Source organism: Vidua chalybeata, chromosome 5 (assembly GCF_026979565.1).
Source record: "Vidua chalybeata isolate OUT-0048 chromosome 5, bVidCha1 merged haplotype, whole genome shotgun sequence".
In the NCBI taxonomy this organism is placed as follows: domain Eukaryota; kingdom Metazoa; phylum Chordata; class Aves; order Passeriformes; family Viduidae; genus Vidua; species Vidua chalybeata.
In genome coordinates, this window is record NC_071534.1 from 22,199,816 (window position 1) to 22,223,410 (window position 23,595).

The 23,595-nt window shown below is 42.2% G+C and overlaps 1 protein-coding gene and 1 long non-coding RNA gene across 4 annotated transcripts in view; one reads left to right on the top strand and one right to left on the bottom strand.

Annotated features, from left to right (window-relative positions):
- The window catches only part of SYN3 (synapsin III), a 189,593-nt gene that overhangs the window by 118,953 nt on the left and 47,045 nt on the right, over nucleotides 1–23,595 (top strand). The gene's annotated exons all lie outside the window — the stretch shown is intronic.
- On the bottom strand, nucleotides 920–7,227 carry LOC128788446 (uncharacterized). Of its 2 annotated transcripts, XR_008431088.1 has the most exons (4): nucleotides 7,146–7,227; nucleotides 3,598–3,688; nucleotides 3,234–3,328; nucleotides 920–1,178 (listed from the first exon to the last, which is right to left on the bottom strand). It is a non-coding gene; the product is annotated as an uncharacterized LOC128788446 (long non-coding RNA). The 2 variants fall into 2 exon arrangements; XR_008431087.1 differs by lacking the exon at nucleotides 920–1,178 and having other exon boundaries at nucleotides 3,127–3,328.

The following is a 23,595-nucleotide window of genomic DNA, read 5'->3' on the forward strand; positions in this document are numbered from 1 at the left end:
TATATCCAGTTTCTACACACCTTTGCATACTGCAGCCACACATGGTGAGCACATCTCAGATGCAGTCAGGAATTCAGGCTCTGCTTAGGAGAGGGGTAAAAGCTGCCAGGCTGCCAAGGGGTCAGGCCCTTTATTTTTTTCCTGTATATAAACTGAAAGCCTAGTTTTGTGGTACCCAGCTCCCAATGGCTCCTCATGCAGACTTTCACTAGAGACTCATCAAGTCTGAAAAAAGCCCAAACACAGGCAATAAGCAGCTTTCCTCACCCTTGACTCAAGTATATGACAAGGGAAAGATAAAACATTAAGGAAGGAATAAATGTACTCTTTCTTCCAGTCTGACTGACAACAGTAAGGGCAGTTCAATTTCATTAATAAACAGAATTTCGTATTCCAACTTCCAACCTGAGAAAAATAAATTAACTGAATGTTCAGAGAGTTCTACCGCCTTGCTCACAAATCATAAATGGCTTAGCAGAACAGCACTGTTTTGGAAATAAAGAAGGACAAAGGAACATAAACAAAATAACAGGCATCCACCAGCTCCCAAAATGATACTTGCCAAAGCCCTTTCGCATTGCTTGCTGGCACAGCTGCTAGAGCAGACCATTGCTCCCCTGGTCTGGAAACACTCTACTCACAGCTGACAGTTCAGGGGGACTGCCACACACCTGCTGGGTAGCAAAGGCTTCCTCAAGCTGGAGCTGAGATAGGGTAGCTATCCTGACCAGTCCCTCTGTCTTGCTGCTTCTTGCAGCTATTCTAACTCCTTTAGCAGCTCCTCTTAAGTGGGTCCAGATAAACATCTCCCACCACCTGCAGTTCCTGTTAAGCACTCCTGATCCTCGCTGGGTTCTGGCTTTTTTTTGCTCAAAGATGACTTCTTCAACAGACTTTTCTGGTCCTTTAGTTTTCTGTATTTTTATCTGCCAAGACTGCAAACCATTACATGAGGCTAAGGGTGGTGATCTACTATGGCACAGCTAGTCCCAGCTTTTCACACTTGGTCATCCTCATTATCCTCATTTTTATGATGATGATGTTGTTGTTTTCTTACACAAATCCACCCATATGTGCTAGCATATGTTGATCAGTATTAGGCTGTTTCAGCTCTTTTCTCTCCAACTGAGGCCAGTAGAGCAATTCTGTCCCTATAGCTCTCCATCCCTCTGGTCAGCCTACAAAACAGAAACACAGGATCTAAGTTAGTTCCCTGTATCTTGCAGTAAACCTGAGGCTCTCATTAGGATTCACCAAAAAATAGTAGTTGTCCTATCTAAGCCTCAGGACAATCCTCTGTTTATAACAACTTTAGACCCTACTGTCATATATGTGCTGCAGACAAACGAACTCAGAAAAGCTAAGCCATGCTAGTGAGTTTGTGAGTTCCAATGCTTCTCCACCCCTTCCCTGTTTTCTTAGAGCAGGCACTATTCCCTTCCCAAACCAAGGAATTAGTAACACTAATGGGGGAATGTGTCACCTCTACATGCTGAGCGTGACTCACAAAGTCAATAGGGCCTTAGCAGCTGAGAGGAACAATGAGTTGTGTTCTCAGTTACGCTTTTTTTGGCTACACCATCACTGGAGCCCAGAACAAGGGCAGTGATGTCATGGCCATAGGCTTAATGTGTAAGTATCATATACAACACTACCAGCTCTCTGTGATCTGTTACTTCCACATTAACATAACTTGGGGCATATATACACACAAATAGTTGCCAGAGCCAAGAATAAGTCATTTGGAACAGATTATTTTATTTCAGGCTTTTAACAAAAATGCTTGTCAGCCCCAACAGGCTTGTTCTGGGGAGGTAGTACCTAGCACAGTACTGAGCTATATAACTTAGTCAAGACCTCAGCTATAAAGACAGAAGTTTAGAATGTAGAAATGGGCAGACAAGAATCCTGCTAAAAAATAGCTTACATTTTTCTGACAATTAGCCATTGTTGCAAGTATTTATATAAATAAAGAAAGAGTAAGAAGAAGTTCTGAGGCAAAGGAGGAAATTACTCCCAGCCATTTTCAAGAAAATTACTTTGAAGCATTTCATGCACTTGTATTTGAGCAAGACTTTTCTCCATTAGCCTCTGAGTGGAGTGGGGAATTGTTTCTTCCTTTCAGAAATGTGCTGTGTGTATTAAGTAGTCTGTCAAAGGAGCCAGTGCAGGAGGGGGTGTAGAGCTGAGCATACAGTGACATTGTAATCAGAGGCTAGCCCCTGGGTCACGCAGGCAAGCTCGAACTCGCTGTAACCTGCCTGGAGTGTGTGCTGATAACCCAGGCTGCAGAGTTCACAAAGAGCTGTTAGCAAATATCCTCATCCCAGGAACTGTTCAGGGCTGGAGCCTGAACTGGGCTCTGAGCAGCCCATAGTGCTGCTAAAACCCAGCTCAGGGCATCTGAACTGCACATGGATGGGGCTGCAGGAGCTGCTGCCTGCTTTCTGCAGGGACAGCTGTGCCAAGAGCGACAGTTGCCTGCTTTATAAAACTCCTTCCTGATGAATTGCCAGGTGCCTCAGGTGACAAGGCCTGCCTCTGTCCCATGTTATGGCCCCCTTTCATCATTTGCTGGGTTAAGCAGGATTCCTCTGGCCAGAAAAACAGGGGAAGCCCTGAGAATTCATAACACAAAATCTTATCTCAAGGGAAAAAACAGAGCCATGTGTGTAGAGGCTTGTTGAGCTACACATTCCTCTAATAGTTTCCCAACGCTGAGTACCAGTGGGACAGTCACACACTTTGCTGCATGTTCCCAACAGGCTGGAACCTTTATCTGCTGGGCAGGCTGGTGCTGGAGCCCTGCCAGTCTCCCTGGAGAGCAGCTGTGGCCCCCTCGGTTCCTGTGCCTCTGCACTGGGCAGCTGATTGGCGGAAGCTGGTGCAAAGCTGCCTGTCCGATTAAATTTGTTATTTTGCAAAAGGATTTAGCTTTGCTTGTTGGTTATTACTTAAGAAAAATCCTAAGCTGGTGCTTTAACCTGTTTTAAACCTTTCACGGGGTGAAAGAATCTGGTTCCTTTGCTTCCAAGTTGTAAACAAGGAGCAGAGAAAACAAAAAAGTTTTAAAACACTATTTTTCTTACATTCTTTTTATTTTCCAATCAATTTTTTTTTTTTGTAGTAAAAGCCTGCCCCATCAGAAGTGTTGCTGAACTTTGCTTCTGAAAAAAAATCAGACAACAGGTCAGTGGCCACCATCTCAGACATACTCCAGCTCCCACACATACCTGCTGTCTCTCCAGGGATGTGCTAGTAAGCCCATCCAGAAGGGTTTATAGATTATAAAGATGATGAGAGATGTTCACATGTTTCATATTTTTTCCTGTACAAAAAAAAAAAAAAAAAAAAAAAAAGAGCAGAGGAAGCCAAATCAAATAAACCACTTATTACAAGAAAAGCTGTCTATATACAAGATTCGCTCTGGCTTAACTGAGCTTGTAGCTGACTATTAGTTAAAACAAAACATTTTCAATTGAGAAGGTTTCAGGTCACCGGGGACTGGTAGGCTACAAGTGAAAATGACTGTAAATGTATTGTCTGAGTACAAAAACTACACTCAAATACTGTTGTAGTTGCAAAGACAGGAATTACCCATGAGAAGTGCCCGTACAAGGGTTGACACTGAAGTTTTAATTTCCATACTCTGAGCCATGCAATGTAGATTATTTCTTTCACAAGATTTCTGCAATTAAAAAAAATAAACATTTCAGATTTAGCTTTGTCCTTCTGCTCAGTGGATGAACTTAGATCATTAGTTCATAGGGTTTAAACAAAGTTCTGAGAGCAGAATGACTAAAACCTCTTTTGAGCTCATGACATTCAGCAAGATATAATATCTAACTGTTTCAGAAACATCAACAAATTTGTTTTCACATCAGGAAAGAAAATATTATGTATTTTGTAAATGAGAGGCTGCCTGCTGAAAGTGCAAAGTCAGAAGATTTGTGTACTTGATCCAGAATGACAAGGACTTGGATTTTCAGTTTCTACCATGCTGCAACACTTTATATTCAAAGCACAAAGTCCAGGTGCATTTGCAAGTGTTCATTGCCTTTTGCAGGTCAGCTGTGGCTCAGCCATTCGGGGGCTCTGGCTGCAATGCCAGCTTCAATAGCTTCCACCCTGGTCAGCAGAGCCCTTGCCTTCCCGCCCTGGCCCTACACTGAGTCTCACAACACACGCTCACTTTCAGTTGTGGGCCTGTTCTGCAAATAGGATCAGGGAATCAATTCATAATAAAAATAACCCTGCTTGGCCTCAGAGCACAGTCTGGGACTGGAGGCTATGTCAGGCATGCAGAAAGCAATGGACAGCCTTGTCACAATCATTCATGGGGAATCTGGCTAACTTGCCCAGCATTACACTGGATGACAGGAGCACTGGCCAGCTCTGCAGGGCAGCAATCCATCCCTTCAGTCCCGTGATGACTCTTGCTGCTTCTGCAGTCCCTTTTCCTCTGCTGACCACTGCCATCAATGTCCCACGATACATGAGGCAGGGGGTACCCTAGAGAGCCCTTGTGAGCCTTTCACAGCCATGAGTAGCCATCAGGGCATGCTCAAAAGTTGCCCAGGTAACTTTCATCCTGGATTTCCTCGGTTTCTAAGCACTTGCCTCCACAGCCATTGCAAATATTTTATGCAGGCATTTTGTGTGCAATATGCACCACGTGTAAAAGTTATTCTTAGGGACTTGGTTTAGTGATGGACTTGGCAGTGTTAGGTTAATGTCTGGACTTGATCTTAGAGGTCTTCCCCCACCTAAACAATTCCACAATTCAATATGTCCTAATTTAAAGTAACCTGAAGTATAAGAAGAATGAGAAAGAGAGGAGATGTGTATCTGGACAATGCTGAGGACCAGAACCAATGCTTTGTCCTTGCCCTTTGTGCTAGATTATTTGGAGATAAAGGAGTTTGGAGGGATTACCAGCAAAGATTCCCCACTCTCAGAACCTGGCTGTTGCTGTAAACTGCAGAGCTGAGCTACCTGTTGGTCCCTTGCAGAGAAGCTGCCACTTGCAAAGTGCTATTTTCTATTGGAAGCAAAATGGTTACTGTGATGTACAGCATGGGTTCCCTCTTAACCCATGACCACTGCTAATATGTCAGTGTCTCTGTTGGACACACAAAGCATGCATGACAGGCTTTGCACTGTCACTGCCTAGCAAAATCCTTTTTTTTGATCTCTTGTAAGGAGAAATACAGAAAATAAGTGACAGTTCCTCTGCAAGTATTGCCATCACTAGGATGGTCTGTCTAGCTCCCCTCCAGTAGGACCCACTCCCAGACATCAGCTGGAGAAGTCTCAAGGCCTTTCTGACATTTTCATGACACATGGATATTCTCGTGTCTCCTGCTTCCTTTCCTTTTACCGTTTCAGCATGGTGAGAATGGGACAACAGTGTGAGCCACTTCACTTATACTCTTGTGCACTATCCTCTATTTCCCCAGATCAGTCTATCAGCTTTAGTGACAATCTGTGTTATTAAAATGGCACAGAGCCAACTACTGAAGGGGCTAAAACCTGGCACAGGATTAGCTGTTGTGAATTTCACTAGAATAACAAACAAACTTCAGCCGGGTCATCCTTAACATAATCTCTTTTGCTTCTTTCATTGCACCTGATCCAAGCTCCTCAATCTCAGTTTTTAGGCTGAGAATATCTGAGCCTTCCTGCTCCCAGTACTACCCCAGCCTGCCATTATTTTCTTAGAAGTACCTTCCGAGGCTTACCCTTTTCTCTTTGTGGTGTGCTGCTTCCTTCTCTCCCTCTCCAGAGTCTGTGGGACAGACTCAGACACAGCCAGCTAGCTACCCTGGGGGTCTCATGCACCAGAAAGTCATTGCAGGGCACCATACTGAGGCAAAGTGACAGCAAACCATTTCCCACTTTCTGGAAGATTATCAGCAGTTCACAGAGGGGGTGCACAACCAAGATAATCCAGCAAATGCCAATCCCACCTATTCTGAGCCATCTCACTTCTTCAAAAAATATTCTTGAGTGGCAACTGCATCGTTAAAGGCATATTATCATGAATGAAAGATTTTTCATACTTTTTTCTACCTGAAACAGGCAGGTCTTATTTCCCATACAAATGCAGCCTTCTCATTCTCTTTCCAGAGGCTCCTTAAAAGCTCTGACCAACAGTTTTCCACAGTTTGATGTGCCATGCCCCAGCTCAGATTTTCTTGTTAATATATCTGTCCATTACAGTCTGCAAGATACTGAAAAGCAAGCTTGATACTTGGGCTTTCTGTAATAACCTCCCATAGATATTTCTCTGTTAATAACCGTAAAGAGAATACTGCAAATAGCAGGAATTTTGAAAACTATAAGGTGAGTGGTAAAATTACTCTTGAAATCAGCCTTACATTTGAACAAAACATAGTAATATCCCTTCTGGAGAAGCCAGAAGCACTCTCCTCTTGCAGGATGAAAGGAACTAAGGAATGTGCTGGCTGGCACTGAATCCCTGTCCTCTTGGGCCTTTAATGGGTTTCCTGCTCCTGAAGGTTCAAAGAGCAATTACAGTCTCCAGTAAAAGTACAGCAAATGGAAAACAGATTCTCTGCCTTTCACTGAAATGCCAAGAAAATAAGTAACCGAAAGATGGAGGACTCAAAGTCACCTCATCGCAGCATTGACTGAGCTGAAGGGAAATTTCCCTCTGTTCACCCCCAAGTCCAAAGGTAGTCCCTGCCATGTGAAGTGGGTGGTGGGAACCCAGTTTGCTGACCCCTGTCCCTGAGGAGGCTCATGTTAGTGGAAAGAAATGATACCAGACAGCTGAAACTGCCTCTAGGCTCCGGCTCCTTCACCTCCTTGCTGGGAGTTTGGTTTTGTACCTTTGGATTGGCTTTTGGAGAGGAACAAAAGCAAGGTCAGGGCAGCTTCCTTCACTGCAGCAAGTCATCATATATATGGAGAAAGCCTTTTCCCTGAGAACAGGTTTCTTGCTTGGTATTCAATAAACTCTGCAATACAGGGCAAACTGAATAAGCCTGTCCAAAGTGAAAAGCCCTCCAAGTTGCTTTGCATCATGTTTCATTGCCACCTCAGATTACTTGAGATTAAATCCTATCATGGGTGGCAGGGAGAAATAGCTAGTAAGGCTAAGCATCAGCAATAATACCAACTTTGTGTTCGAACAAGGATGCTCAGTATCCAGTGACAGTACAAGTAGGTCACCCAGCCAGCTTAGCAACAGGAGGAACTTCTCCATTAGGACTTAATTCTGGCACTGTTCAGTCATATCACACTCATCTGTGATGTAGCTGAGCCCTACAGTTCCTTAGGTGTAGAAAGGAAACTGTATCCTCATAATTAGACAGTTGTGATGAAATAATTGCTAAGGATTTCTTTGGTCATCTTATATTACAAATTGATGCTTCCTCTAGTTTTCCTTACTGTCTACAGAGGAAGAAGGAATCCATTCTCTCCTAACCATATGGATGTGTAATTCCCCTTAACCAAACAGGAACCAAAGAGAAATTGAATGCGAAAGAGGATGGGTAAGGAACAACTGAATGAATAAAAGGCCCCCTTATAACAGCTCTGACCTGGATGGGTGGGGTCGTCTTAATCCCTGATCTCCTGCTAGCAAATATGAACTACAGGCAGAGAGCTTGGATATGAAATATCCAAATCCAGAGCCAGGCACATTTGGAGAGTGAATGGGTTTTTTTGGTCCCATCTTTTCACACCAGGAAGAAGGACTTGCAGTCAAAACAAATTAAAAATTAATTGATTTAATTTTTTCACCTTTTGAAACTCTTTCAGTCTATCTCGGGTGGGGAAATAAGTCTGTTGTAATTAAATGTTATGACAGAATGCTGGGTAATTTTTCCTAGAAAAAGATGTTTTGAGTTAACATGTTTGGACAACATAAGGTGAAAGTGGCCTTTTCTCACTGCAGTTTGTTGGGTCTGTAGACATTACCTGGCAGTATCAGCTCACTGTCACTACCCCAGGCCTCATCCCTTCTCCTTTAACTGCACAATCGATCTAAATTTCAATTTTTGTAAGGAAAGAAGCAATAGCAGAACGGGAAAGCAACAGTTTTGAAGCTTCCAGCACAACAGAGCCACACTATCTTCCATAACTGCCTAATTTCAGTTTGAACATGGTCTTTCCTTTATCAACCCCCTACTTCTGCAGACAATCTTTTTGGAGAATCTCAATTAATTTGGAAACAATACCCCATGGTGCTGCTTTAGAAACACATAGAAATGGTGAAGCTCTGCTATCTTCTAGGCTCTTTAATGCCAAGGTTGGAACAAAGGACTTCTAGGTGGGTTAAAAATCAGCTGGACCACAAGACTGAGAAGGTAGCGATGATCAAAGGCTTGGCATCACACCTAGTAATAAATGGTGTGCACAAAAGGTTGATCCTGTGTTCCACATGCTTCACCAACAGCCTGGATAATATACTCATGCACCCTCAGCATATCATTGGAAGATGCAAAATTATGACATCTGACACATCAAATGACATCTTCAACTGAGAGGCATCTCAAAGATATAAGGATTGTAGCAACAGAAACCTCATGAAGTCCAGTAGAGAGAAATGCAAAGTTCTTCATCTGAGCTGGAATGACTCCTACACACTGGGAGAGAACTGGCTGAGATGAAGGTCAGGAGGTTACTGTGGATTTCAGGTTGAATGAGCTGATCCTGCACTGACAGCACAAGGCAGCTGCGTTCTGCACTACATTAGGAGCGGCATGGCTGGCAGATCTAGGGAAGTTCTTTCCCCTAGTGCCTGACACTGATGAGGCTGCATAGGACACGCTATCCAGTCTGGAACCTGAACATGGCAGAGGGATGGGAGGAAACTGGAGAGTGTCCAGCAGAAGTCTACCACTCTGACCAGAAGTGGTCAGAGGCCTGGAGCACTTGATTGGCAAGGGTGTACCTGAGGCATGTTGAGGCAGGTGAAAGGAAGGCTAATCAAACAACCTGCAACTGCCTGAAGGGTAATTATAAGCACAACAGATCCACGTTTTCCTCAGCAGCATCAGATGATATAACATTGAACAGGAGCCACAGGAGTTGGACGTTAAGGAGGAAATTCCTATAAAGGTAGCGCAGCATTGGAACAGACTGGCCACAGAGGTCATAGAATATCCAATTTAGGCAGTTTTCAGGATGCAGCAATTCAGAGTTAGGGCTGACCAGATGATGTGCTGGCAATAGTACTTCTGTGAATAATTCTGTGGGTGGAGTAGATGACTTCTACATCTGTTCCAATCACAATATCTATTGTTCTGTGATTCTTTACAGTCACTAGTCAGTGAATTTGACAGGGGGATTTCCCAAAGTTCACTGTGCAGATAGAGTTATTTCCTAGCAGACTTAGATCGTTGCATGCCTGACAGCTATTTTTCCTCTAAAATATGGCGAGCAGCATTATAGCTAGATTTCCTCATGCCAAGCAACATGATTCCCATTTATTATTCTGACTCCAAGTCAGCCACAGATCATACTTACATGGAACTTGAGTTTGAGATGGATGCACTTTGGGACTAATACTGGTATCAGTTGCACAATCAGCATCTTCTCTAATCAGTCCTTGGTCAGAGAGGACCTCACTAGGCAGTAAGGGATTTTAAAATCTTACACTTAAGTGAGGTTTTGAGAGCAAGCTCAGATCATCCTTGATGGTCAGAGACACCTTTTGGACTTTCTCTTTGGTTCTGAGAAGCTATAAGGACATTTTCAGAGGTATTCAGCTACAAAAGATGTTGCCACAAAGATCCTGAAGCAGAGTCAATTGGCTTCAAATAACTTACTGTCATGTAAAAATACTCTGGAGGCCTATGCCTATGTCCCAGATATATATGCACAATACCTATGCAAGAAAAGGCACTTAATCAGGTGGCAGCAGTCATTCCATGCTGTGACAGCTAAAATGTGAATGCTAGGTCCTCTTTTTACCAATGTAGTTTCTTTGTCACAGAGTAGTATCCTGAGTGAGTCTCGGCTACAGAAACACGACAATGACAAACAGCCAAAGGCTAAATCTGGTAACTCACATTTCAGTCAATGACCCTTTGGTTAAAAAGGCTGACTAGTATCAAGGCAAACCCAAACTCAAAGTGTTGCATTTTTACAAAGAATGCAATACTTTTACTCCACTGTTTATGACTAATGTATCACAAGGACTCAGACCTGCTAGTTAATTTGCAATAGCATTTATGAATCAGAAGAGGGACAGGCTTGTGGTTACCGCTGGACTGACATTTAGGACGTCTGGGTCCAATTCCTAGTCTAGCATAGATTTTCCTTTGTAAACTTTGGCAGGCTGCTTAATCTCTCATCCTCAGTTCCTTACCTACAAATTTTTTCCTCCCTTTGGCTTTTTGGCTGTCTGATCCATTTTAGTTGTGAAGTATTTCTGTAGTTTCTGACATCCAGGAAAGTACAGAGTAACATGTATGATGTAACAAATTATGCTTTCAGCTGCAAATATCTCTAAAACAGTCTAAAGGCTGGTGGTGTTTGCTTCAAAAGCTAACAAACATACCATTGAAGAAACCAGCCCGGACAAGTGAATGTAGCAATAAACTACATTCAAAATTAGTTGTTTGTAATGAATTCAGTTAAATACCTGCTGCTACTATTACTTTTGAAATCAGTATCAGCACAGACATATTTACTACCATTTTATGTCAACCCATTTTAAGTGATAGTACAGATTCCCATTGGTATTTCTATCACCTGTACCATATTAAAAAAAACAAGTATTGGAGTATTTTCTGATCATCAAATGTGAAGCAAGAATTCTCTTTTTGACATTTTAAAATATTCTTTACAGATTGCAACATTCAAGTGCTTATCAGTGACGTCTCCCAGGGATGATACCTCTATCTTTCAACATAGAAAATAGTTTTAAAATTGAACCTACTGCTGATTAGGTTGCTTCGCAGCCTGAAGTTTTCAGAGGTTGATTGAAATGTCAAGAAAATACAAAAACAAATGTGGACATAATTATTTCTTACTGTCTTTTTTCAGAAGAACGCTCCTGGCATCAGGAGGTCTAGATTTAAAGAAATAAAATCAAGCATAAGCAAGGCACATTTTATTCACTTGGCTCTTTGGACCTCAGCATGGAAACACATGGATCTCAGGGTGTTAAAACTAAAACTTTTTATTCTACCAGCAGAGCTCTATACCCTTACAGACATGTCAAAAGCTGTCCCCCCAAAAGAATAAAACACAAATATAAATACAGAATGGGGATTTAATTCAAAAACAATGGCGGACTAATGTATGTGCCTGGAATCGAAAGGAGAAGGTAGATATCTATAAAATTAGATACAGAAATGAAAAATACTGACAAAGAAAAGCTTCTGGTTTCCTGTCAGAAATGCGATAATGAGGGTAAATTCTGTGTAAAGGGCATATGAGTTTTTAGTACTAAGCAAGAAAAGACAGCATCCACAAAGTCCAGCAATGCAGTCAGGTGCACTCCCATTGAAAATGGTCTTTGTGCATGCTGGGCATCTTTCATTCTGAACTGGGGGAAGCCATAGGTTGTAGTGCCATAGTGGGACAGCATCTGTTCTGGGAAACAGCACGAGCTAGAACGTTCTCCAGTGGTACTAAAGAGCAGCAAAACCAGAGAATGCAGTGGGGCTTTGACCTCTACAGAAGATAACGTGACCAAGTGGAAAACAGCTATATGTGCATTAGCTCTGCCTGCAACAGAGAGAAAGATCCCAGCAGAGGTCATTGTGCCCAGCAAATTGCAGCTCTTCATTATATACAGCTCTGAACGCAGTACTACTACCAAATTCACATGGCTCTGCCTCTGTAGTTATAAATCACAAAGCCTGATGGAAAAAAGGGGAAGACCCTGGGGAAGTTTTGCAAAATTAGAGGTAGGATGTGATGGACTCAATGAGTTTCCTAAGACTTGCTGTGCTATGGTGAGAAAGGTGAGATTTTGGACAAGTATGCTGAACTCTGAAAAAGCATTACAGGGCCTCTACAATTTTCCAGACTCTGAGGTCCTATCAGCTGGCCACTCTTCTACACCTTATGAGCTGATGAGGACCTTTTCCCCTGAAGCCTTTGAAAGCCATTAAGAAAGTAAATATTCCTTGGAAGTACCATTCTCCCCTTTCTTTAGTTATGTTTAGAAATAAAGCAGATTCTCATAGCAAAAAAAATTTGGAGAGAAGCTAAGGTTGTATAATCCTCCTGCATGATCCTAGGCTAGCAGCAGAATGGTACAGCTCAATTTTGAGGCTCTAGCAAGCACCAGCTGAATCTGCAACCTCAAAACATGGGAAAACAAGAACTGATGGGCTCATCTGAGGGCTCAGCCTCCCTGCTGCCATATGGTACACCTAACAACTTACCAAAACAGCACATTGTTGAATAAAGGGAAGACAGTAAAAATAAATAAAATAATGTACTGTAAGAACAATGAGGTGGAAGGACTAGATTAATCAGTTAGACCTTTCTTATAACACAGCCATCATTTCAAGCCCTATCAGCTCTTGGTGAAGCAGCTGCCAGTGCTATTTCAGAGACACAGTTGCAGCTTCTGCTGGCCTGGGCCCGAGACTGTCACAGCTGCATAGCAAGACCTGACCCCTGATTCATCAGGCCACACAGCATGTCCAGGCCACTAAAACCTGTCCCTCTTAGCCATTAGCCATCCCTCCAGGTTACTTCAGCTGGCCATCTGCACTGACTTTGACAGCCACTTCTGGTCATCAGTAACACCTTTGTTTTAACAAGAACATGCACAATTTAGACACATACACAAGACTCACTCCATTCTGTCCAAAGAAAGGGTTTTATAAAAGAACATATTCTAATCCATTCTTTAGACTGGACTGTCACTTCCCTGAAGTACAGCTATTGCCTAAAATTAAAATGTTCAAGCTTTTCCTGTGCATGTTTAGGTAACACTGGTTTGCCCAGTTTATGGCACATAATTAAAAGGCACAATATCCCTCCCCATTATATTTGAAACTTTTTTTTTTTAACTTCACTACTGTTATGATAAAACCTGAAGTGCCCAAGTGAACAGACTCAAGCCTACCCATGAATCCCTTTCTGTCCCTTCCCAAGATGGTGAGAGGGGACACTGTCCTCAGCAGACCATTCAGTTTTCTCAGCAGAGGGATCTCCATGCCCTTCAAACTTCAGCTATTCAGCTCACAATGGCAAGCCTGCCTCAGTAGTTAGAAGTTGTGTGGTGTTGGTATTACACCTACAAACCAAACTCCTTCCTGTTAATCTCTGTCATGGACGGATACAAGGGTGGTTACATTACATGATATTTACTTGCTGGGAAACAGGCAGAGGACACGCACAGATAAGCTTTTCACAGAGCTCATACACAGCTTCTGTGCTTGTGCCAGCTTTTGGAAACCGCTCACCAAGGCTGCCTTCGAGCATGAGACCTTACTTCCGTCATTCCCAGGATAATCGTTTTTGTCCCACACTTGATTTCTCACATATGGGAATGTCACAGAAGATAAATGGACACAGCAGAGGAACACGATGGGAAGCAGCCTCACCCAGCTCTTGAGGAGCCATCAGAAATCACCCTCTGTCAAAGCAGCATTGTTTTGACTCAGACTCTGGAGTGCACTGTGGCAGTCTGGTCAGGGCCAGGCCTTCATCCTGCCTTGAATGTAAACACGCATGAGGCTTCTTTTACCACATATTTTGGGAAGCATCAACAGCTCTTGGCAAGCAATAGGAAGAGATGACTGAGAGTCTGCTGGCATGCTGCTTAAGCTGATGTCATCTTACAGTCAGAGCTCTGGGTGCACGCACTTGGTCGCACATAACACACCAGTCACCAAACTTTTGTTATGGCTAAAAAATTAAATTAGTTATGTTTGGCTGGAGAGTTCTCCCTCCCTCTCAGAACTGTTACATTGCTTTCTTGCTCCAAATGGCAAGGTAGCTGCTCCCTCAGAGCACCCAGCACCCGAACACCAGGATATATCTCTCAGAGAGCAGCAAGAGCAGGGCTGCTCTTTAAAGGAAGGTGAGACAGAAGCCAAGAGGGAGCCTTACTAGCCAGGTCTCAGACCCACATTGCCAGAGGTGAGCCAGACAAACCCAGAGATGATGGCCAGGTCCAACCAAAAATTCAGGTCAAAATGCTATATAATAGTGATGGGACAAGTTCTGAGGCCAAGCCACAAAGTCAGGGAAAAGGATCAGATCCAGTGCCCACCAGGCAGGTCCACAGTGACAAAAATCAAGCCATGAAGCTAATCCAAAGGTTTAGATCCAGTTCAACAGGCTTCATAATAAGACAGGAGGAGGGCCGTGGCTGGACAGGAGACCAGCACTCCCCCAGTATGGACCAAGCAAACAATGAATGCCTGGGGCTGAGTTTAGATAGAGCTCCTGGGCCCTTGGGTGTGAGCTCCAGGTGAGAGGTCTCAGGGTCGTTAGGGCCATTAGTGAGCTCAGGGCTCTGAAAAAACAGAAACTTCATTTCATTTTGTGCATCAGATAATAAGCTAAGGAACATAATCAGGCTGGAAACTGTAGATATCTTGAGAAATTCCATGATCAGGGTTGATTGAAACAACTTTCTTTGCTTCCCTTATGCATAACTGTGCTCCAGTCCTTGATTCCTAATCACATACTGACTTTTTTTCCACAAATTTTCTGCATCATTTAACACCCAGTTGTGACTGAATGACCTGTTTCCTCCTCATAAGTTTTGGTCCACTGTTCTGACACTATTCAAATGCTGTCCTAAGGAGAGAATTATTCTTTTACCTGTGGGCATTTCAGTGGTTCTCACTGCTGAAGTTTCATAACTAATAAACAGTGCACATTCAAAACATCCAGCTAAGGGGAGATTATCAGAGCCATCATATAGATGTAAATTTGAGCTAGTAAGGAATTACATTCAAAAGTACTGTTTTTAAGTATCTTAAGTGGATAGCTAAGATTTTGGGAGTTTTTGTCTGTGTAGCACCATTTAGAATTTAATGTAATCATAGAGACGTTTCAACTGACTTCAGATGCAACAATGACTACCTGGCACTTGGATTAATAAAGATAAGGGCTGTTAGGTCACAGAGTATGACCTCCGCTCTTTTACAGACCTATATATAATTTAATTAAGTTATCCCTGTAATTAGTCAAATACTTCAGGATTATTCAAGGAATAAAGCAAGTAGCTAGGAAGGCAGTTAGTCTCAATTTGAAGACCTGAAGAGATAAAGAGCTGATGATTTGCTTGGGTTGATTTTGGAGAGATGATTAATTACTTTCACTGTTAAAACTTCATGCCAAATTACTCATATGAATCTGCCTAGCTTCAACTCACATATACAGGTGCTTACTTTACTTTTCTCCACTGGATTATAGATTCATTTTACATCTGGTATTTATTCCACAGGAACATATTTGTAACCTGTTTTCCAGTCACATTTTAAAAAGTTTGAAAAGTTTAAGAAGTCAGTTCTTCCTTTCCACAACAATCATGAGTCCAAGATGTCACTCTCTGGAGTTCATTACAGCAGGACTGAAAAATTTTCAAGTTAGTTTATTGTGTCCAAAACTAAGAAAGTCAAAAATTGAGAGACAGAACATTAATTCCTACAGAGAACTGTGATTTAAAGGATTTTCTCAGAATTTCATTTGGACTTTTTGGCACACTTAGGAAAATAATTCAATTCCCTAAGATATCTTTCAGCTGCCTAAATCATCAGAGTGCCCTTTCTTAATCTGCTACTCCCTGACACATAATTATGCATTTTCTGACTTTTGGAAGAAATGAAGCAGGGGTCCTGCAAACAACCTCTTCCTTAAGTCCAAATTTAGCCTCGGAACAGGTCTACCTGGTGGACCCTTCTGAAGGGGACCTGTGGAAAAAATAGCTCACAGTCATGTAACTAAATGCTGATTCATAAAGCTTATGTACAAGGAAGGAAAACGAAGTTTGTGTTTCCTGAAGTTTGTGTTTCCTAAAGTTTGAGTGCTTAACTTTTTGACCTTAATAAGGTTCTTTTCATGTGATATATGGGCATGGCAATCCCTAGGCTTACCACAAATCACACTGGAAAAAAAAAATTCCCTCTGGCAGCTGTATATTGGTACATGCATGACTCACCAAGGTTGGCACTTTGACCTGCACTTCATGAAAAGCAGGCATGTGTTTGCATTCATCACCTGTGGCCATAAGGACGTATTTGCAAATATTTTCTGCTGGGAGAGAACTGGTAACAACTGGGACATTTAAAATCCACCCTGGACTCTGAAGTGAAAAGATCACTTTGGAGACAGGTTTTCCTTCCCCATTCCCTTGAGTTCATCTGTATCTACATTCTTGGTCTGTCTGATCCTGGCTCCTTAGGCAAGACCCATTCTCCTCATGTAATTGGTTTTAATATCTGTCCTGTTCTTCCCTGTCATAAATATGGTGCCCACTAAGTCACAGTATTTGTCACCAGTGCCATTGGCCTTGGCTGACCCATCCAATGCCTTTATCCCTGGCTCTATCCGTGCTCGCTCCCTCCCGTCTCTGACTCTGCCTACCTGCTTGTTTCTTCAGTCAGACTCCCTTCCCTGATATCTGTTTATTCACAGTACACCCCTTTGTTTCCAACTCTCTCCAGCCCATTGCAGTTTTCTGTTTGCCCCTTGATCCCTGTGAGATGCCTGCCTTCCATAAGATTCTTGTCAACACTTTGTTGTTCTTTGGTCCATAGTTGCTTGCCCAGCTACTCCTTGCCTTCCTCATCACTGCACATCAGATCACATCTCTGCTGTCTTTCCTCATGAACTCTGTCCCACTGGTCCCCATATACTCTGCTCTTGTCTCCCACCCTTATTCTCACCTGGCCAGACTTTACTTTTAGTTTCCTCCTTCATAGCAGTCTTCAATCCCAGTGTCATCAGCTGACTTTCCACTGCTCCCTGGACAACACCACTCCTTCCCAGAGCTGATTCTTGTTTTTCCTGAGTTTAAACCATAGCTTTCCTAGTGGCCCTGATGTTAGCCCAGCACAGGGAGTGTGGCATGCCCCACATGTCCCAAAGAAAGGGACAGAGGTGCAGAAACATCACCATGCAGTAATACATCCCATCAGCTCCTCGTGACCATGAACTGGTGTCTGTCTGCTGACAACTCTCACCATGCTGTAAATGCAGGGCAGTTTCCTTGCCTTTTATTGAAAGGTAAATTGCTGTGAATTACACCATTTTATGCAGGGTAAGAATGAACAGGGATAATTGCTACATATCAGTTCACACAAAGTAATATGCTTCTCTGCATTTGTTTGTTCATGTTTCCACACCCACAGACTGCCTTGCTTCAGTTCAGTACCTACAGCACCTGTAATTGCAGGGGAAGATCGCAGTGAGCCTCTGTTCTTCAGAAACCTGCTTAGCACAGAGAGATGTTTTGATACACTTGGGGTAGGTCTTTGGCAGGACTGTGTTTGGCAGGTGCTAACTGCAGGTACCAGAAGTTTGAAACTTGACCAAAGTTGGCCAAATTTTTATATTTATTAAAAAAATCAGGGACTGCTACCCTTCATTGGCTCTTTTCATAACTGAAGTTCTCAGATTCACAAGGTAGCAGTCACAGATATTCTTCACTACGGGCAAACCATCTCTTCTTTTGCTTGTGTGTCTGATTTTATGTCTATTAAGCCTTCTGATTTCCTTGAAATATTCCATCTAGTCTTCTTAAGGGAAGCACTCAGGGTGGAATATTCATCCTGAATGGTCACCAGAAGGAAAAATTTTTCAAAAGGTAAACCAGTATCATATAGTACATAGTATGTCTCCATGAAACCTGTTTGTAGAGGACAGTGTTAAACATACATACCATCCACAGTGTATATATTGACACAGTGCAGTCTGATGGAAACAAAGAACAAATTGTGATTGCATCTGTGCAATCTTCAACAGAAACATATGTGATGATGATGAAGATGCTAATGATGATGTTAATAATAATAATATGCTGACCACATCTATGCAAGCCCAGGGCTGTTTTCAAGCAAGAGAGATTATTATGTATTAGTCTAGCATAAAGCTGGGCTGAGTGATAGGAAACATATGTTTCTTGGTACTTGTGCTTGCACAATGGTATAAAAAGAGTCCTGACATTCTATAGCTCTCTGGACAATTCTGCTATTGATGTGTTGTGAGTCACTGCAAACAGACCATCGTATGTTTCTGAATCACTTCCTGCTCAAGGGGTTCCTCCACTTCTTCCAGAGATTGTGTGCTGAAGAGGAATTCAGTGGGCAAAGCTCTGGAGACCTATTCAAAATGCTTTCCCTTTCCCTTCCCTTCTGTGCAGGTGAATGACTCAGACAGGGGATGACACCTTGAACCAATATCAGTATTCCCTTATTGGGATGGGAGAACTTTATGAGGAGTCCAGAAGGAAATTTAATTCTATATTTTATTTTAAGGACATCCCTTCTGTTTTGCTTTATTTTTGTTGTTGGCCTTTTACATTTTATAAGAGTTTTTTTGAGGGAATGGGTTTAGAAGTTAGGAAATGGTGCTGTGATAAAACAAAGGTTGTTTCAGCTGTTTCCAATACAGCTGCAGTGCTTTGCCCCTCTGTTCCAAAAGTATTCAGGCCCAGACCACAGAAATGGTCCTTAGATAGCTAAGTACCTCAGTGGTCTAATTAACTTTCCAATAATTAAGAGTTGTAACTAGCTTCATTTAGATTCCCAGAACAGTCATGGGTGCTTCTCTTAGATCTGCCCTGGTGATTTGTCATTTTTCTAATAACACAAGAGGCTTTAAGCCTGGCAGAAGATAGCAGATAGGCCATCACAGAATTAGAAGTTTTGTGTGATTTGCAATGTCCCAAAAGTCCCACTTTGCATAAAAAGTATTGTCGATGGACTGGTTTAATGCATTTTCATTAAGAAAAAAAATCTGCATTTAAGGGAAATGTATTCTTCTCCTAGTGTTTAAAATGCTCCTGCTTTAATTTGACATTTCCACTAGAAAATAATGTCTTGGTGACATTTTTTCACAAAGAGATAAACCATTGTGAATTGCTGAAACCTTGCATTTCAAGTGCTTTTTAGTTTGCTTTTCCCAAGTTATACTGGACTGATATGTGATCTTTTGGCAAATCAGTATTGTGATGAAAGTACAATCAGTTTCTAAGTAATTGCAAAATTATTTTGGCTTCAAGAGATGCTTATCCTGAATACCAGGTAACGCAGTACCTCCTCATTAAATGGCAGTAAACAGGAGTCCTGAATGACCTGTGCCTGTTCAGAAATTATTTAAAGCTATCATATCTGATGGAGGTTTATTTCACTGGGGCCTGATTTTCAGTCCATCAGTGTACAACATGAGCCTGTCATCAAGGCAGTTACTGCTTTCAAAATACAGTTCTCCCTGTGCCCCTTCACCAACAAAAACATAGAATGCCAGATACATTTTTGTTTTTATAGATCGTCTGCTTTGCTTTCATGAAGGAGTGGAAGGTTCCAGGACCTCAGTCCTTCAAAGTTCATTATAACTCATCTGTTTCTTTGTAGATGTGCTAGGCTTTAGTTTGATCACTTTCTAACACTTTAGACATTCTTACCTCTTCAGATTTTTGCTGAAGGGGACCTGTGTAGCTAACAAACCACTCATCTTCTGAAAAATCCTATAATTTAGCAATGCTAAATGCAGGTAACAGTTAACTTTCTTACATCCTTACCCTTTCCCACTGGGTGGTTTCTCATTTTGATAATGCTTCCTACCAACCTGTTGTACTGAGTACTAAATTTGGACCATAATGTCTCATCACAGACAATGTGATCTCATCACAGATCTGCTAAAACTGCAGTGCTGTGTTAGCAACTAGCTATGCCACGTGAGTAGACCTAGCAAAAATGGATATGATCATCTTTATGGCTATCTAGTAAGGCTGCCTCTGAAATAAATACCTCATTTCTTCAACATAAAGGAATTTATGCCAGACTGCATCAGCTGACCAACTGTTCCCATGCCATGGGAGTTTTCACTTGACTGGCCTGTGATTTCAGTAATTGTTACAAGCCTTAACAGGTTCTCTTTCCCTTGGGAGATATCCTCAAATTCTTTTTCAATTGTTTTGATCTTCTGCCTGTTTGGTGAGTTACCTCTTTAATGAAATTAAGGGAGTGGCATGTTTTTATTCGTGGATCATTTTTTTCTATTGGTGTGATTATAAATTGTACTTCTTCCAATTTGCTAATTGCCCATGAGTTTAGTCAACTCTAATAGGAATTAGCTCACCACACTAAGTCCCGAGTTTCATTTGTTTATGGTCAATTGCCTGTAGTTTTACTTTCTATGCTAACATGCCTGTTCCTGGCAACATTTCAGCTTGCACCAGCATCATGTTCAAGACACAGGCATTTCCTTTGCTTTTGAGAAGGTAGTGCTCTAATCCTCTGCAGCACTGCTCACTGGTCCCATGCAGTGCTGCCTGCAAACATGGTGCTATTGTCCTCTTTGTCCATGCTGGGCAGTGTGTTGGACAGAGATAGAAATTACAGTGGTTGTTGAAGGTTTTTCCAAATACAAGTCCTTGTCCTGGCTTGTGGTGTTTGTAGATCTGTGTGCAGCTTTGTGAGGCAGCTTCATGCTCAGTATTCTGTTCTGCTGCCACTCTCCTGTCTTGCAATGGCATCCTCAGTGGCATGACAGCACTGTCTGTCTTGTGTAGCTTTTAGTCTGAAGCACGTCATTTCCTTTGGCTGGCAAATTTTAATGGCATTTCCAAAAAATTGCTCTGGCTCATCCAGTAGATTTTGACTGCTTTTTCTCAGGTTCCAGCCATGTTTGCTGTCTTCCTAAAGAGTCAGCTTCTCAAGATCAAGGAGTTTGGATTTTCAAACCCCTGACAATCCAAAACTCTGCTGCCCTTACCCCTGGTTATCTTACTGCATAATGACATATGATTCATGTATTTCATTTTTATGTGGAAGCCAGTACTCTTCAAATTCCTGTGTTGCAGCATCCTGGTGAGCCACAGATGTCAGGCTTAATTCAAAACTACTAGAAGCATCCAATAATCCAGAACCAGCTATTGTCAAAAATGAAGCCACCAGATGTAGAAGCATTCACCTGAAGAGTCACCTAAGCATAATCTCCTGTAATCACTGAGCAGTGGAGGCCACAAGGACACAGCGTGTCCACACTTCCACACCCAGTCACTCCAGCCACTCCCCAGCATCTTAGAGCAAACCAGGCTCCTCCTTTTCCATGGCTCCCAATGTCTGCTGGCAGGCAACAAGCCCTCTTTAAATTCCTCAAGTTACCCTCCATATGTCCAGAGAGTATTAGCTCCAGTAAGGTGAGGATTTTTCTTCCATTCAGAGAATTTTCTTCGTTTTTTTTTTTTTTTTTTTTTTTTTACCTGTGGGCACCAGAGCATTAGTCAAAATCTATTTCATTCAACCAAATCCACACATGTATCCTGTAAATGTATATATTTGACTTGGTCACTGGCACTGTCTTTGTCATCAGTGGGGGGAATACAGGTATTACTGTGGAATAGCTATTCTCAGCCTGAGGTATGTATGTCAGGTGGTTTGGACAAACCAGGCTCTGAAACCTCCAACTGATCTCTACTAAAATATTTTGATCTTTACTAAAATATTTACAACTGATCTTTACTAAAATATTAAACTTTGTCCAGACTGGATGCTACAGGTATAAAAATGAGATTCATGTGTGTCTAATGTTGGGTGACAAGTAACTGATTGGAGGAGTGTGACAGAAACCTGCTTTAATCAGTATCTCACTCCCAACTCTTTGGCTTAAGTAACACAAACCTGGGCACAAGAAAGGGATCTATCTATAACCTTTAAATATCTTCAAGCTTTGATCGTGGATGAAAAATAGAGTGCAACGGGGGCAGTTTCTCCTTGAAGGGATGCAGTGTCTGAAAGGATGCAGCCACCAGGTTCCAGTTTGCAAAGTTTCTGCTTCAAAATGCAATCTTAGACATAATGCTGGGTGCATCGAATATTACTTGCATTTTCCTGACATTCCTTACAGACAAAAAAATTCGTGTGAAATCACCCCAGTGAAAATCAAAGCAGGATTTGTGTCATATTGGCAGCAATGTCACAGGAAGAGAGGGTTGTGCTTTTTCAGCTCTGTAGACAAAAGCCAGAGGTCTGTCAAATTTTCTAGTTTCACTTTAAGTGTGAGAAAGGAGTTGCAGAAGAGAGCCCAAGTTAGTGAATGCTGATCTACATACAAAGCATGCGTTGGGCAGACTTGCAGTTGTTTGGCACCTGCTCTGGGCTGGCAAGGAGGGACATCGTCCTTCTAGCACAGCACCAGGCTCCAGCTGCTCCACTGCCATCCACAGGGGCAGTTGCTTCAGGCCCAGTGCTCCCTGTCAGGGCTGGGGATGTGGCTGTGCTCTGGCAGGAGAGTAGCTGCAGACATGGGCTGTGCTTGTGTCATGCATTGCAAGAGTGGTTACCACAAGAGCTGCTGCCTTTTGACCCTCCCAGTGAATCTGTGCTGGCCAGGGCTACATGGCACTAGGCTGGTAGGCAGCCCCTGCAAAATGATCTCTTGTTTGCCTGGGAATGCCATCCCCATTGATCACTTTCCAGCTGGCTTATATTGATTTAGCTTAATTCAATGCAAGTGTTTTGCATGTAGAAAAGGCTTTGTGAATGTTCCCATGAGGTCTAAATCAGTTCTTCTGTCTCTCTTGCTCTTTAAATCCTATTGTCACTCACGTGTAGCTTTCCTGCACTCAGTACATGCCTATTCCTGGGGGAAGCAATTGCCAGGGGCTTAATTTTAGAGAGGAATGCTCACCCTGCTGTCTGGGAATGAAGCCTGGTGTAGCCAGCTTCAAAGACTAGACAGATTTGTTGCTGAGTTTAAAAGACATCTTTCCCCTGACTGGGATTTGCTATTGTATCCCTTTTTACTCTTATCTTCCCTTTCAGGATATGGGAGGGCTCAGGTGCTTTCCAGACTCTTTCCATCTTGGACCCTTTCAAATTGCAAAGGTGCTAGCAAATTCTCAGTTCTGCCTCTTGCCCTCTGCAGATTGCTGAGATGACTGAGGATGTGGTGGATTTGATGGAATCTCTACTTAAAGAATCCTTCCTTTGACTCCCTGTTTACACAGAGCCCTGGCACTCAGCACAAACCTAAAAGAAGGCTTATTTTTAATTCTAATGAACTAGCATAGAAGGAGAGAGTTCTTTGCCTTCTTCCTTCACTTCACATAACAATTTTAGTCCTAATGAAGGACTCCACACTAAATATAATAGAAAGAAGAATTATTTTTCCTGTGTGCCTGTTGTTTTTCTAACAAACATATGTGTTTGTTTATTTTTAGATTATAAAATGCAATTATTGTGCTCTCTGAAGTACACAAGTAAAATTAAAAACACATTGAGTCAACTTGCTGCTTATTTATGTTAATTAAACTATTCAATGGGAAGGATGTTCCTAGTTAGGTTGCTTCAGTGGGATCTGGATTTTATTCTTGGCTCTGTCACACATTGCCTGTTTGATTCATGGCAAGTCACTTAATCTCCCAGTGCTTCAGTTCTTCATTCCCCAAATGAAGATAATTCCCCTTCATCA